The sequence below is a fragment of the Argiope bruennichi genome, chromosome 1 (genome assembly GCF_947563725.1).
Source record: "Argiope bruennichi chromosome 1, qqArgBrue1.1, whole genome shotgun sequence".
NCBI lineage: Eukaryota > Metazoa > Arthropoda > Arachnida > Araneae > Araneidae > Argiope > Argiope bruennichi.
In genome coordinates, this window is record NC_079151.1 from 55,404,504 (window position 1) to 55,422,609 (window position 18,106).

Here is an 18,106-nt window from a genome sequence, read left to right on the forward strand (position 1 = left end):
TTGAATTAATTCCTTTTCTCATCTTGAAAGAGACTTCAGTGATATCCTAATTATTTGTTAAGAACTATCACGAAGTAATCCGATAAGTTTGGAGCTGTAAAACATTCCTTTCATTTTATCATGTAAGAACATGATGTTGTTTTGATTTGGAGTTTTTGAAGCTCCAAAAGGCACGGGCACAAAATTGGCGATTTATCACTTTGAGGCATCCATTTTTCACTTTTAGGGTTATTGGAAAATGATAAAAAAGATTGACACATTTGGCGACTTATCTCCAACAAAAAGTTCCAACTTAGAGCGAATGTCCGCCGTGTACCCGATTCTTTTGTATCTCCAATAAAGGGCAGGGCTGTAAGAAATTTTCGCCGGAAGAAGCATAGAGAAGAAAATGGGAATGAGCGCGAAACCGCTAGGGGAGTTATCGAAAGTTATGTATATAATATAATTTTTTTTAATTCTCAAGTTTTCTAGCTAGCAAAAAATGTTGAGATGATTTTAAGACGAAAAAATAACTTATCATTTTGTAAACATCGGCACATGCGTAATCTGATAGTCAATTGATTGTTTCAAACTGGTTAAAACGTTTTCTTTTTCACGAAACAACTTCTGACCTCGAGAAAAAGATTTTAGAATTCGCTTGATTTCGAGGTGGTCAAAAACCATCGCTTTTCCAAACAATATTGCAATTTGCAATTTCGCAATTCCCAAACCAATGCTGGTGATTGCGAAATCTGAATCATGTGAGAGCATAATGTTGTTTTCCTATCTGATTGATACCACGTGACTTTAAAAAAATAATGTTCTCGCATAATAACTCGTTTTCATTAGCAATTTCATTTTTTTTTCAAAATTGGGATGTTTTTGGAAATGTTGGAGCATTTTCTGGTTTAAGTGACATTTCTTGAATCATTATTTTAGAATTTACAAACAAAAAAGCAAGAGAAATTCAAAAAGAAATAAAAAGAAAGATTCAGTTAATGGCTGTTATCTTTCTTTCGCTTCAAAAGCATGAGAAAAACATTTTCAGGATAAGTTTTATTCTATTGTTCAAACACATTTATTCGTAATCTGCTAAATGTTCAGGTCATCATCCATAGAAATTTATCTCCATAGAAAACATTTCAAATACATATCAAATTTATCTCATATATTCTTTCTTTTCTCTAGTTCTAACTTTTCTTGACAAATAATCCAATATTAACTGGCATATTATATCAAACAAAGCAAATTTTTATAACCATATGTTGCCATAACAACACTTAATTCTGGCAAATGTAGATATACTCCGTTTAATATCGACACATGCCAAGTCCGTCGGTGAAAGACCGAATATTTGACAAATATCATTATTATTCACTTACTCTGACAACTGTTGGCATTGAGCTTGTATTGATGGTGAATGTTGAATAAAAATATTATTGCTACGCAAGGCAATGCAACTTTTGAAATCAAAATCTATTATCAAGATAGGTCAATGCGTTGAAATGCCGATCTCTTGCGAAGTTAGGAAATAGTTTTATTTAATATTATTAATCTTTGAACAGGTTTCTTTATAAAATCATTAGAATTTTGTTTCTAAATCTATTTTTAGGAAAGTTATCCTGATTATTTTTTAATACTTGGATTTACATAATTTTTAATGCTATTTTGCATCTTTAGATGTTGTTTTCTCAAATGCTAATCTTCTGAAGAATTTTCTTGCGAAAAACCTCATAAATTAAAATATATTTTATTCAAATATGGTATAATAATTTCTCAATATGCTCTGCAGTTCCTGAACTAGAGAATAAGTAATTTATTCATTTAGAAATATTTCATAGTTGTTTAAGTACTTCACAATGTGAACAAAAAAATTGAAAATGTCATGTTATTTTACTCCATTGCTTAAAGAATGGATAGCAATACGACTTTACTTACTTATTTTGTAATTCAGGAATAAGATAATATATTTCTTAAGCTATCTGAAAAGTTTTAAGTAAATCTAAAGCATTTCTAAATTAAAAGATTTTTGCTTTATAACACTTTTTAGCAAAGAAAAAGCACTTTTTACCAATTTAAAAAAACTTTTTATCCCTTAACTGATATAAATTTTTCTCACTGATATCTTTTTCAATGTAAATATTCAAAAAATATAACCATTTTTGAACGTTTTTCAAAAAAAATCATTCCTAAAGAGCCACGTACTTTAAAATGTATTATAATACATGACAAAACAGAAGGACCCTTTAATAACAACACATATAATAAAATAGTTGAAAGGGAAATGAGCAGTACATTCTAAATAAGAAAATGAAACAAAACCAATGATAATCATACATAAAAATTATTAATGATATATAAAGAAATTATTGACAGCAGACTATCTTATTTACTGTGAATTCAGCAACTTCCATAATTTTTCTTACGAAACTTCTAATTTGTCCTTATATTTCATTTGATATCTGATTTAGTGGTTAGAAGGAAACATTTCAATCAATGAATTAGATAATTATTAATATATCTTAAGCTCTGTATTTTTAAAATTACTTTGAAAAGATGTTCTTTTTATTATAATACTAGCCGCCTTTGGCGACCAGCCGGTTCGCCAATCTTAATGTTCGTTAAAATTTTAATAATTAAATATTTTATGCAATTTCTACTTTAATAGCTTCTTCATCAAAATATTTTAAAACTTCAAATTTTGATTATCATATAATTCATTCATAATATTATAAAGGCCTTCAGTCATAACGTAATATGTATCTCTCTCATTTTCTGTTAGCACCCGTAGAATTTATGCTTTAAATTAAAGTGGAAAGAATTTATCTTCAATTAATATAATAATATTTTTTACTGAAAGAAAGCATTTTTTTATAATCTGATTACTGAAAATAGAGTCACTCAGCGTTTAAACTTTATGGGCACTAAAGAATATCTTTTTTAATTTATGTAATATCTCAAGAGTTGGTCAACAAAATTTTCTTAGATTCATTATGAGCAGATCGATTCATTAACAATGTTTAAATTTAAATGCATCAAACACTAAGAAAATAAAACGAATCGTTTAAAATAAACGGTTGAAAACAGGTTTTAAAAAAACAACTTAAAAAACGATGTACTTAAAACTATAAGCATATACAAAAAAAAATATATAACTAACATAAATACAATTTACTTACAAAAGCATGCAACTAACCCAAAAATAATTTAAATCATCCATTGATAACGTTGTCATGGCAACAGTCAGAACAGAATGCGCATGCGTGAATTTTCTTTGCCGGTTACGTAACGCAAATACGTGATTTTTTTCTACGCCAGTTGGGGTAACGCTATGCTGATTAGACATTTTTAATTTCCTTTATTCTGTTTTATTTTAATTCAAAAGTACTTCAGAATGAATCTGAAAGATTGATTCATTAACAATGTTTAATTTTAAATGCATCAAACATTAAGAAAATAAACAGAACCGATTGAAATAATCCGCCGAAAAATATTAACCCTAGCCTCATTACTGTTGGGAGAAAAAAAAACTGAAGCCTTTCTCGTTTGGCGCTGGGGATAATGGAAGATTTTTTTGGCGGAAAAGTTGACGGTGGGGAAAATGGAAGATTTTTTTGGCGGGAAAGTTAGTTTTTAATTAATAATTAAAATTCTAATTAAAAATTCGAAAAAAGAAACCCCAGTTGCACATTCCCAACCTCCAAGGTATACATGTACCAAATTTGGTAGCTGTATGTCAAACGGTCTGGCCTGTAGAGCGCCAACACACACACACACACACACACATTGAGCTTTATTATAAGTATAGATTACGAATATAAGTTAAGTAAATATTTAGTTTCATAAGCATCATATTTTAATGCTCATTAAAAGTTAAAAATTTAATTATATTTTTATCAAGCTTTCCTCGTGTATTTCAACTTTGTGAGAAATAAATGTAAAATAAACATGCTATGTTAAAAAATTTTATTAAAAATATTTTTTCAATTGAAATATAAATTAATAATACAGAATTGTACATCAAAATTACATAATTAATATGTAGATTGTTTAGTTTTTAAATGATAATAAGTAGAGAAACAATAATTTTTTAAAACCAAGTTAATTTCAAAATAATGGTAATATCAAACTTTATATTATCTTTCAAAGATATTTATTCCTAGCTAAACAATTTGAAAATGCCTTATAAATTTGTAGAAAAACACAATGCTATATATTAGAATATCTTTTCATTTACCTTTTCATTTATTCATTCAATACCTTTTCATTCACTGGATAAAGGATTAAAATAATTATTATTCTTTTAATCTGAAATAATTTTATTAACATATTGTTTTCGAGACTATTCTTTCACTGCTGAAATTCAACCATTCATTATTAATTCGTAAACTATTAAGAAAAAATGCTCTATCGGAAGGTTGATATAATTTTTAATAATAATTTCTTATACAGTATGTAGATGTATACTGTATAAAAATGTTTAAAAGATGAAGATAAAATACTCTAATAAGTCTAATATTTTAGAATGTACTATAATGTTTTGCAAATACTCTAATGGGCATACATTCAAAAATGTGGAACAAACTGAATAATGGAAAATGCAATTTATTTCTTGAAAAATACGTAACGCTGCTAACAAAAACACAACTGAGGGGGTACACAAAGAGAAGCGTTTGCAGAAATTTCCAAAATATAAGTCTATAATTAAATAAAGGCACAATAACTTTACGTCAGCAGTTCGCAATGCTGGTAGCACTGCAAAGTCAGAATGAATACTCTTCAACCTCTTGGATTTAAACATATTATCTGATAAAGCATGCAGTCATATGAAAATCTTTAGAAGCATATTCCTTTCCCGATTCCTGAAAAAAGTAATAATCCATAATTTTTGCATTTTCAAGAAGCTTCCTTTTTGTCACCAAATTGTCGCCAAGTTCATGTTCATTGACTTGTCAACCTTTCAGAATCAATAGATTTTATTCCAGACATAAGATACAAATGGAAGGAGGTGTTTCAGATTCCTAAAAGTATATTATTGAATGATTAAAAATATAACAATAAGTTAGTAACATAATAGCAGTAATATAATAATAATAAGTTAGTAATAACAAAGTAAATAGTTATATAAATGTTTTAATTTGTAAAAAGAATTTTGAACATTTTTCTGATATATTATCAAAATCCTTTACATTTTTCAAAAAACTTGAGATTCTCAATTACACTGAGATCAATCAATAATAGGAATTCAACAGTGAACATGTAAAAAAAATCTGGTGGAAGATACAAGATTGATGAAAAGATGTCGGCGCTTTGAACAAATTGAGAAGAGGACAAATGATCCATCATAGTCAATTTTTGCGAATACAAAGCCCGTAATTTTACTGGGGGACATACGAAAATGAGATCCCTAATGGCTGTATTATTCTTAGAAAGCCTAATGTTTCCTTTTTCAAGTTGATTTATGTGCGATGTGTTTTGTATAGAAAAGTGTCAAACTTGTTTTATAAAAGATGAAAGTATACTAAATATGACAAATTGGCAGACAGGACTGAAAAATCGTATCAGTTTGATGGAAGAAACATTGATTTCCTATTACTATATTCAGAAGAAAAAAGTGATATTTTTTTCTCAAAAATTCTTTTGTTTCAAAGATACAATGAAATAGCAGATAGTGGAAATTGCTACTTATTGCAGTAATTATGTATGGGTGACGAATGTTCTCATAAAGGGTTAATTTCATAATTTTTAAAAGATCACACTTGAAAAATTTTAATTCGAATAGAAAATTAGAAAAGTGTGTGATTTAATATTTTGAATATTACGCAGAAAAATGTAATAAATTATACATCTATTTATAGATTACTTTCATTCAAATTATATCTTCATTCTTCATAACTATTTGTAAATTCTATGGTTAATATTACATTTTATACTCTGAAATAAATTTCCTTGAGTAAAATTCATTAAATAATTCGTTATTATGATAAATCCGTGAATTTTTAGCCATATAGGATAAGCTATAATGAATTTCAATGCGAATAAATGAAGTTTATCGTTAGGAAACGTTTTAACAAATTTTGGATGCGCATGCGCGGAAGGGAACATTCACTTAAAGGAAACTATTTCTGGTCGATTTGTTGTTCCTTAGATAGTTATTTATCTCTTTTAATATAATTTACATGGACTTTGTGCCTATGAGGCCATTAATATCATTTTACATTGCAATTTTCATTTGTTTAAATGTATAATAGCAATAGAATAATATTAAAAACAAATAAAGAAAAATAAGAAATTATAATAAAATATGAATAATTATAGAAAAAAATGAATAAACTCTAAATGATGCACAAAAGTAAAACAAAATAAAGCCCAATAATAGGCAAATAATATTATAAATAAATACTATAAAAATTATAGTTATCTAGTTAGTTATAGTCAATTTAAAGAAAATTTAAAACAAATTAAAAGCTGTGCATATAATTGTATTTAAATAAAAGAAAAATATCGAAATGAATGGAATGTGAAAAAGAGAAAGAATTAATAAATATAAAAAAAAATATGTTTGCATATATAAATTTGTGATTTATTACATATACTGTGCAGGGAAATTATTTTGTGTAGTTTGCGTTTGAGGCTAAAATATTTACTTAAAAATTCATAGCTCTTTTTTTTTATAAGAACGTCTTATTTGACAAACTGCAGACTTCATTTCAAAGTGCAATAACATTACCAGATACTACGAATTGTAATTAAAATTATTTTTAGCACATTTTAAAATGCATCAATCTAATTTTTTTTCTTTTTAAAGTCTGATTTTAATAAAGCCCAAGTAAAAAAAAAAAATGCACAGAGAAGATTTCAAGTAAACGCATTTCAACTATTCTCCGTTTCCAGACTACTTATCGAAGAAATTGGTATAGATTTAAACTAAAGCAATTTCCTAAGTCAAACAATTTCACTTACAAGTAATTTGAATTCATGAAAGCCTTGGTCGTTTGTTTTTTTAACTAAGAATTCGAACTCTAAACGAATGTCATTCATATCCGGAAAAGATTAAAAAATCGATGTATCTGAAACAATAACTAAATCACAATTAATAACAGTTAATGGATTAGAAACCATCAATGAGTAATTAATCAATATCACAAGCAATAAATCAGTGAATGATTAATAATTATTATGGGTGAATGATTAGTTAATAAATGAGTAATAGCAAATTAATGTATCCCCTTTTTTTCAAGCAACTTTTTCTAAACAATAATAGATAGCTAACTTGTCTTTTTATTTGAGTAAAACTGATAATTTGATGCTTGATGAGACAGCACTGTGTGCAACAGCTGATTCTATTTCTTTCGAACTGCTTTTTCCGTCTTCAGTAAGTTACGAACCCCTGAATCATCAAATCGGTATATTACCTACATGAAAAAAAAATCTTTTAAGAATGTGCTTACACTTTTAAAAAAATTGTAGTTGAAACAAATTCATTCGTCATTTTTTAAATTAATTTTTTACAGTTTCTCGAACACCCTATATTTTTGCGATTTTCACCTACTAAACGTCGTTTGGGACTATATGTTGTATGGCAATTTTTTATAATCTTGATGTCCACTGTCACCTCTCGGAATTTGTCGGTCGATTTGGCAACGCTGTATAAAGCATAAAGCTTAGTTTAAATTCTTTAACTTTTGAAATTAATCAACATATAAATTATTTAAAAATTCAATTGATTTTAAATCTTTCACAAATAAAATTTTATGATGTGCTGGGTCATCAATTCCTATATTTGCACGTCATTTAAAATTAGAGAAGTCCGACAATTCTGATCCATAAATCCATGGATCCATTATTCTGTTATATAATATTTATTACATACAAATCTATATAGTGAAGCAATATCCAATTTTTTAATTAAAATGTTCTCAAAATTCACTTTTATAAGCTGAAATTATAAAGAGCAAAAATTATTAAATGTAGCATCAATATCAAGTCTAATCACAATTTCAAATAGATGCCAATAAGTAATATCCTCTGAAGCGGCGAAGCGACGAAATGTATCTTTCTAATCCCTTGTATCATGCCTGAGAAAATAACTATATGCATACAATCAGGTAAGCAGTCGGCTCTATTCCTGTTGATAGTATAAATAGAATTATTTAACACATACTATGCCTCTTGCAATGGAATTTGCTTATCAATATACACAATCCAGAGGGCTTTTCGTAAACATTGTCGGTTTGTGCACGATTGCCACACATGCATTAGTAGCTTGCTTCACAATAGATAAATTGATTTCGAGCCGTGCGTATGAGGGATGTCAAATAATTTGAGGTTTTTAATTAAACTTTATCGACTGAGAAAGCAATTTAATATTAATTGGATTTCTTTAAAATTATCCTCCCACAACAGAACTTCTTTCAAAATATAATAATTTTTTTTCAAAAGGAAATTTTATCAGACAAAAATAGGAGAATGAAACTTTGTTGTTAAGACGATAAAAATTATGCCATGAATAGGTGTGTTTTGTATAATATCATTCTTAAACACACTAAAATATTATTTGAGGTTATTGAGTAAAATATAATAAAACCTATGGGAGAGTCTTCCCAAAACATTCCCGCATGATCTCCAATAAATTTGTCATAGGCCAGAGAACACCTTACATGACATTGTCTTACAATAATTACCAAATGCTAATTTTTGCCATGAATGTAGAATTTTTACTAAAAATTTCGCGTAATCCTTGGAGTTATTTCGCGATTAATATTTGGCATGCGGTAATAGTATCCAAAAATAGAATCTGTTTTTTGACAAATTTTTCTCAGCCGATTGAAATAAAAATTTGCCCCAAATTGCAAGTGTAGTCACAAAATCCTGTACCAAATATCATATGTTTAAGTCATGGCGTTTTTGAATTATCGGGTTTACATGTTTCTGAAAGTACAGACAAATAGACAGTCAACCCTTAGTTGGATTTGGCCCAGAAATTAGTAGCCGTCTACTCTATAGATGTTAAATCTGTGTACGAATTTCATTTATTTAGCTGTCTTCGTTTTTTAATCATCGTGTTAACCCACTGGCTGCGTAATAATTTGAAATCACTATTTAGATGCGATGTTTGCAAATAAATTTAAATATTTTTCAAAGGAAGTGAGCTGATACTGTATGTTACACGATAATAACTTAACAAAATAAAAATCTGTAATCATAAAAATAAACACTCTACACTGCGAAAAACAATGGAACTGCCAAGCTGGAGGGTTAACTTGTATTCGGACAGACGGACTTCCTCGGAGCAGAATTTTCCACAAAACGTGATTGAAATCTAAGAATTTCGTGCAAAGATAGTATACCAAATTTCATTCCTCTAATTAAGCGCGATTTTGAGTTACCTTGTCAGACAGACAGTTTCCAAAACCGTGCTTTTCGAAATTAAGGAAGTCTGAAACGTGGAGATTCGTCAAAAACTCGATTTCGAATTTTTTTTGGCGAATAGTACACTTTTTCTCTGCTTTGTATATGAGAAAGTACAATATGTTAAAAACATTGAGAGGAAAAAAATTCTCAATTTATTTGAATTATATAAAAATATATCTCATTCAATTTTTATTCAATTACAAGACGATATTTTTAAAAAACATTTCAAACGCAATATGTAGTAATCGTGGCTGCACGTTATGGTTAAAAACGTTGCTGTCTTTAAATTACTTATCGTCTGAGGAACCAAATCTAAGAAAAGATAAAAAATTCTTTTTATTTTATGTTTTATTTTGAATATTTAGAAATCAATTTTAAATTCATTCTTGCAGGAAGAATATTTAAAATTGTTCGTATCATTATAAAAGTCTTTTGCAAACGTCCAAACATTTAGATTATATTCAAATAAAGTAGAAAAGAAAATATGAAAACTTTAGATGTCCATATCAGTTACATTTTCAAACCAATTCTTCCTTTAATAAAATAATTTTATTAAATTTGTCGTTTTTGCCTGAAATTTCATTACTCCATTTAAGATGAGATAAGATTATTTCAAAAGTATAATTCAATATAGGAAAAAGCCATCTCTCAAGAAGCTAATTGATGGAACTCAGATTTTATTAAAATTGCTTAAAGCAAATATGTCCAAAGAAAATTATTAATGAAATAACTATTGACGTATTTGATGTTAATAGGAAGAAAATCTCAACAATTCTTTTTAATATTTTCAAAGGAAAATGTTTTAATCTTTTAAAACAAATTCATATAATAATATATGGATTTAGTGAAATATTCTTATTTTAGGTGCTTATTTATTCATAAATAAGTAATTTTATGAAATACTTTAAAATATATATCATAATATAAATTATAATAAATATTTAATACCTCCGTCAATGAAGTCATAAAAATTGTTTGGTGTGATTTTAAAACTGCTGTGGATATATCTCTTCTATTTTAACATATGATTTTCAATATTTGCACATCTATTCAAATTATTCCGTAATTTTGCAATATTTTTATTGATATTTAGTAATTATATTTGTATTTTCTTCACATTTGAGTATTTTTTTTTAATTTCTTTAATTCCGTATGAGAAAGAAAATTAATTTAGAAGTTATTTAAGAAATTTATGGTTCAAAGTATGTAAATACAGAACGGCATTAATTATCTGTGATTCTATTATACTATAAATAATAACTTTTGTATTATGTAATTTACTTTGCATTAATATAGCTTAACATTTATCCGTCAGTTAATATATAGAAATAATGAAAACTGGTAAATTACTTTTTTTTGTTTTAATAATAATAAATTGCATTCATAGAACTTTAAACTCCTAGTAAATCGCAGAATAACAAATATGAAATAACTGTGTTAAAATTTCTTTTAAAAATAACAAATAGAAATTCTACAAAATGCGTAAGAAAATCCTATATTCAATGAAAGTGTGAGCAACGTTTAATTTCACTAATTTGTATTTAAAAATGTGTGTTATTATGTTATTTTTCTCTTTTTTAATTGACATAATTATAAGTTCATTCTCAAATTTTTTTAAAAAATAATATCTTCAATGCAATAAAAATGTTTAAGTAGATAAGACATATTCGGAATATTTTACTACAGATTAATACATCAAATTCTAATTTTTAAGCTGGAGATTTCAAAAATAAAGATAATATTTAGTGCGCAGTTTATCTTCTAACGTATAGATTTCTATCAAAATTTTAACCATCAAGAGATTAAGCGTCCATCATTCTATATTTTAGTGTTCATACATGAAAACAAGGCAATTCATAACTGCAGCGATTTAGATAAATAAAAATTGGAATAGCATCTTGTGATTACAATTCTATTATTTTAATTCCATTTTTTTTCCGTTTTAAACTGTCATATAAAATGTCATGCAAAATATATATTCGGTTTTCTTTTTTATACTTCTAAGCACACAACTATCATATGCAGATTTCTGAAAATAAAACTTTGTGAGCACTCATGTCTTATAGGCTATGCTCAAGGTTGTTAAATTTTAGTTTCATACATGAAAAGGGATGATAACATTTTGTTTTACAGATTATGAGAGAAAGTTTGCGAGAGACCACTGGTTTCATATTGACACCTGTAGGAATAAGATGTTAAGATTCTTTTCCCAAAGATTGAGGGGAAAAAACCCATCAAAATTCTAGTTATTATTTATTACATTTTATTATAAATTAATATCATTGATCAGAAGCTGACAATCGAAACATTTACAGATGCTCACATAATAAACAGTAGCTAAGGTGCCTAACTAAACACAAATACAGATACTTAACTGAATAAATAATGTTTCTCGGTGTAATTCGATACGATATAAGATTCAAGCACTGACAATCAGATTTCGTCATTTAAATGAGTTAAGTTCAGACAAACATTATCAATGAAATAGAATGAGTTATAACGTCACTTCGTCACAAGGTTTAAGATATAATATAACACATACTGCCACCTAGCTTCATAAGGCTGCAGTAATAAGTAAATCTAATTGGAAGATTTAACTCTGAAACTAAACAATTCGTAGTAGAAGTAATACCTTATACGATGAAGTTCAAATATCTACTACGCAGAGTACAAATTTAGCTAGAATTATCAAGACGATTGTTTAGTATTTTAAAAGGAAGTTGAAATATTTTATTATAAAATATTATTAAAAATTTTAATTTGCATTTAAAAATAAATAATCTATAATGTTTTGAAAGTTCTCTCAAAGAAGTCATGCAAAGATATTTTTTAACAATCGATATATGTAATACACTATTGTACATAGCACAAAAATCTTCGATTTGAATGTGGAAAAACAGGCAGATCTGACAATCACTAGTTCACACCTAGTTCTAAATTTATCAAAATAGCCTTATTTGATACCATTCAATTCTTACATCACACTTTACTACTCTGTTCACCTATATCTCAGAAGTGATCAAGACTCAAATTCTAAATGGCAAGAGGAAAAAGATGTCGTCCTCGCTAATTTCATGAGAAAATGTCCTCCTTAATTGGAACAGAAATGTAATGACTGATAACAGAAAATGTTCGAATTTTCGAAAAGACCAAAATGACATACAAACGAAGATTTACACCTTTTGCTTTGTAAAGATAAAGCATTTTGTTTCAGCAATATTTAAGAATGAATTTAAACTGTGATAAAATGAAGTATAAATAACAAAAATATAGCTGGTGTTTTATTGCAGTTATCTTTGTTTAAAATTGAATGCTGAATTTTAATTTCTTATGCATACTTTTATTAAAAATCTACCATCTTTTAATCTACTAGCCGTCGTTTTCGACCAACTTGTTCGCCCAGAATACTGACTTTCCTTTCAAACTTTAATAAGGAATATATTTTTTAAAATTTCATCTTGTATAGCTTTGTTATTATATAATTTCACCTTGTTATAATAAAAGAACAATTGCTATTGACTTTTTAGGTAGTAAATGATTAATATGGGGTGGAATTTTAATTGAATCAGCTTACTACAAATTATTGCGGTACGAATTTAAAAAAATGGATATACAGCGAAACAAAGCTGATAGTGAAATAGAACTGCTTATAAAAATTCCGTCAGAATCTTTTAGCGCAGTATAATTCGGTAAGAAAATAAGGACTGCGTTTCAACTTGGAAGGGTTTTTTTATTATTTGGATATAAATTAAATTAGTTTATTAATGAATGTCATAATATTTAGTTCCATTTTGTTTAAAGGTGAGATGCAGCTTTTGATATTTACATCGGAAAATACTAAAAAAGAATTATAGTTCTTCTTACGTTTCAGTTTTAGCAACTTTTCCTCCATTTAAACACCTAAATAAGGAGTGAATGTAAGGAATTACATAAGGAGTGTAGCATAAATCAAACTAATTTTGATCTTTGAAGCAATAAACAAACAAATTTTATAGTTATCATACTTCGAATTAAAATAGTGACCCATTTACCCCGTCGTTTGCTACGCACACATTTGCCCCGTCATGCCGTAGCGTATGGAGTTAGTTTGGTTGATTAAATTGCGACGACAGTGAGTAAATCGACCGTTATGGTGAAAGCAAGAGTGGAAGGGTTTTAAGAATATTTGGAAACATTCCAAAATTGCTATATGAAATTATTTCAGCTTTTCGAAGTATTCATACGTGCAAACAATTATTTTTATTTATGAAAGTAATTAAAGGCCAACATTCAGGAAGAAAATATTAACGTCAAAATAATCCTAGATTTGTAAAAATGTTATAAAATTTTGTTCGGTCTGCATAAATTTAGAACTTATTTATTTAGGGCAAGTAAATGATGCTATTCACTAAATAATTTAATAACCGTACTTAAATTTAATGAACCAAATATAACATTTATCGACAAGAAGTTAGTCCCGACCTGCCTAGACATCCTGGTGAACTTAATACTCGGGCAGCCAAGATAATAAATTAGGCATTGAAATGAATGCAGAATTGCCGCATTACAGTACGGCCTATGCGTCTCCTCGTCTTCACAATTGCAGAGGGAAACATATGCGGATGAGTGATGAAGAATATTGCAAAAAATAAATGTTTACTAACTACAAAGAAACTGTAGCTTCTCATTGAATTACATATTTTCGTTTTAATTTGTTTAATGAATATAGAACAAATATGATGTGAGGGGGTTTATCTCACAATTGAGGCTTCTTTTTAAGAATCAAAATCCATTTTTTAAAGCGAATGATTTATTTCATTTTTACTCTAGAAGTCAGCTTTTTAGATTAAGATAGTTCTTTCTTGCCCCAGTATTCAGCTATAATTTTTCAATATTGCATCAGAGTTACAGGAAAAAAATCTAAAGAATTCCCAATTTATATTCTATTTTATTAAATTTGTGGCTTAAAAAAACAAAATCTATAAATAAGAGAGATTCCACAATTCGAAGTGAGATATCATTTGAAAACTATAAAGTAGACTTCTCTGCACTGAGTGGAATTTTATTTAAAAACCACCAAAAATATATAATACTTTTGCAGCAGTCAGAAAAAATAAAATTTTGAAACCATTTTCTCTTCAAACAGAAAATTTACTATGGGATATAAAAAGCAGGAAAATAATCAAATATTTTTCCTACTTCTTTAAAGCATAAAAACGGATCTTTTGAACAAGATTCACATTTTTTAGAAGCAGATGCAACAAGAATATGAATAAATAAGATTTAGCTGCCTTCACACTCAATCGCAAAAGCCTGATGTGAGTTGCGTCGAGATGCATGATATAGATATTTTATAGGAAGCAGAGGATACAAGGTATAAAAATACACCATGAATTTTCAAATACATTCTTTTTTCCCAAAACTCATAAAGTTATCTGGACTTTTCTTCCTTTCCTATTTTATTCGTCTTTTCGGGGTATTCTATATTTGTTTTATTTATTTGGAAAGAAAACTTCTATTTAAAGAAAAATAGTTCCCATTTCCGATTCAATTTTCGACGCCTTTTACTTTCTTCTTACAAAGTGCCAAGAGAGAGTACTAACTTTTCGTTCCTAGCAGAGAAGAGAAAATTAGATTTATAAACATAGTGGTAGGTCTTTTCTTTTGTGGTTAGCATACACCAAGTACATCATATCCAACATACAATCAATTTCAGTAGAAATGGTTCTTTTAGGAAATTATAAAAAATTTTTAATCTGTTTAAAGTTTCATCTTTTATACCATAGCGCTAAAAATGCCGTGAAAATAATAGCTTGGAATCGTTTGCGTAAAATATTTCTTCTTCTGATATATTTGGATGGACAGTTAAGAGATTAAATAAATAATATAATCCATAAAGTTGTTAATTTGAACCTTTTTTTTTTATTATTTTTTTTTTTCGTTTTTTGAAATCATTTTTCATAAAGATCATTTAAACAAATGCATGAATCAAGATCTCATGATAAAGAGTAATCTATTTCCCAGATACCACAGCCTGCTGCACAAAATTGTAGATTTAATATTTTGTATTAATCAGTATTTAACACGACATACAATATTGCAAATATTGTATAATATTATACTGTATTGTACAAAATATACATGCTACTATAGCGTGTGGAACCCATTCTTTGTCACAGTGCTCTAGATATACCTAAGTAGTACTTACTGTAGAATTCTGGCTTCTCTCCATAAGTCAGAATAGATTGATGTCCAGCAGGACTTTCAGAGGAAACTATATGAGATTAATTCTTCGCTCAGAAAAAAAACTTCCAACAGTCAAGTCGACCGCGAATGCTAATGCAAGCTATATCAGGACATGGAAGATTTCCTACCTACTTCTAGAGATTTCGAAAAATGCAAGATAAAACATGTATGTGTGGGGGAAATAGGCTTGATTCAGCGCTCATAATAGAATGTGTCCAATGAAATTAGAGAAAGTCTTATATTATGAATAGTGATGAGTTTAACAGAATATTACAATACCCGGAAAATTAAAAAAAATCGTTAGAAAATGATGGAAAAGCTTTCTAGCCTTTTATCAACAGCTTTAAGATTATTTGAACTTTAGTTGATCTTTGTCCTCTTGGTAGTTAATGAGCAGAACAGCAGTCACTATAAACTCTGTTTATACGGCTTAATTCTGGGGTAATGGAGTGACTGGCTGTAATTAAGTAAAAAGTCAAATTGACCGAAAGAATAAATGCACTGATAAATTGAGCATTTACTAGTTTTTCGAAAATCAAAGGGAGAATTTCATTGATAAATTGCTTATCCGTCTGATAGTTTTTGAATAAGGGTAGTTAAGAGCGCTATCAGCGATAGAATTCTTTTTCTTCTGATTCATGGTTATCATGCATTTCATATCGTAACCTTCCAGACCGCTCATTATTGTAGAAAGTTGTTTTGAATATTATTTGATTAGCAAACAAATCATAGAACATGACCATTTTAAATTTCTTGACTTTTCAGTACCCGAATGACGATAACTGATAGATAGATAGATTTTCTAAATAATAATTTTCGAAAATCATGCATCAAAAACCAATAAAAAAATGCGAAGGAAAATTAAAATCGCTATTTTAATAAAGCTTCTACGAATTTATTGTCACATTTGGTGCCTGCTCATTTCTAGCTTTTTTCAACCTAGTTGAACAGAAGCAGCTTTTCCTTTCCTTTTTTTTTCAAATTGCATAATTTGCTACTGAATCTCTTAATTACATTTTAATTTTACACATTTGCATTTTGTAGCAACAAAACTAGCAACGAGTTATTATTCTTATGAATGTTAAAAACACATAAGCTTTTTTTCAGAAATAATCTAATCATTCCTATAAACGATTTAATATCTAACTGTACGTAACATACGACTTCCAATTTATTTGAAGACAGAAGCCTTGAAATTGGAGTAGTATGCAAATAAAAAGGGAAAATACAAAAGGGGCAAATCAATGTAAACAGTATATCATGAAAATTGACGTTTATTGGGAGAAAAAAAAATGAAATGGAATATAAACAGAAGCATCCATTTCTGACGATGACAGCTGCTGTGACAAATGCCAAGAAGATGATTTCCGCTGCAGTCAATAGGTAGTCTAGGTCCAGTTGTCTCTGAAATGTTTCAAGTGGTGCGATGAAAGGGTCTTATGGAAATTTTGAAAATGTTGATATTGGCATATAAATGGCATTGAAGGCCTTGAAACTTGACAAATTGAATTCTCAAGCCATCACTTTTTTTAATGAAATTCAAAACCCTTTTCTCCTAATTAGGAATATTTTTCAAAATGAGTGAAATGAATTTCATTTCTCTTTTCATACATCTTTATTATCAGAGATTGTTTATATTCTCTTATTTCTTTAGAAAGTAATAAGTATTCTTTAATGTGTTTTATAAATGAAAACTTAAGAGAATGGTTTAAAAGAACTATTAAATATTTTTAAATTTATGACTTCTTCCATTTTCTTGCTTGTTTATTCTTTTGATTCCTATTACGCAATTCAAATTTGTCAAATTGCTTTTTATTTATGAAAAAATCTTTAAAGCATAAATGCAACATTTTTTTTAAAAAAATCGCAACATTTAAAAAATAGGAGAATAAAGAAAAATGCTTCAAACTCATTTCTTTACACCTAGAACTGAAGAATTTTCTATTTTCTTTATATTTATAGCAAGAATAATTCCCAAAACGTTTGGTGATGTAAATACCTAATTTCAAATATGAAATATTCATCTATAGTGAACTCAAATATATCGAAATACTGCATCAATGTTATTTCACATCACATCGATACATATCGATGACGGGACATACTTCCCAAAAAAAGGGTTGTACCACAACTCCCGAAGTCTATCGGGTGTTGTAGTTCTACCGTACCGTAGATGGTCCTCAAGACTCAACCAGAGTTCTAGCCAGTGTTGCTGTCGTGGCGGTCCGGTCAGCCGTATGCCTGTTTTTAGCCGGTTATAGTTTAAACACTTAAATACGCTGAATAGGAAATGCAATGTTGAGCCTAATACGAACGAATAGTACATTCAAAATAAGGAAAGAAAATAATACCAGTAATAAAATTACATAGAATTTATAACGCTTTTAAAAAAATGTGTCAAGATTTTTTATTGTAACGATAAGATTTCTTCAGACTGGGACAATCGAGTTATTCAGGTAATACAAAAAGGCAGGAAGTCAAAATCTTT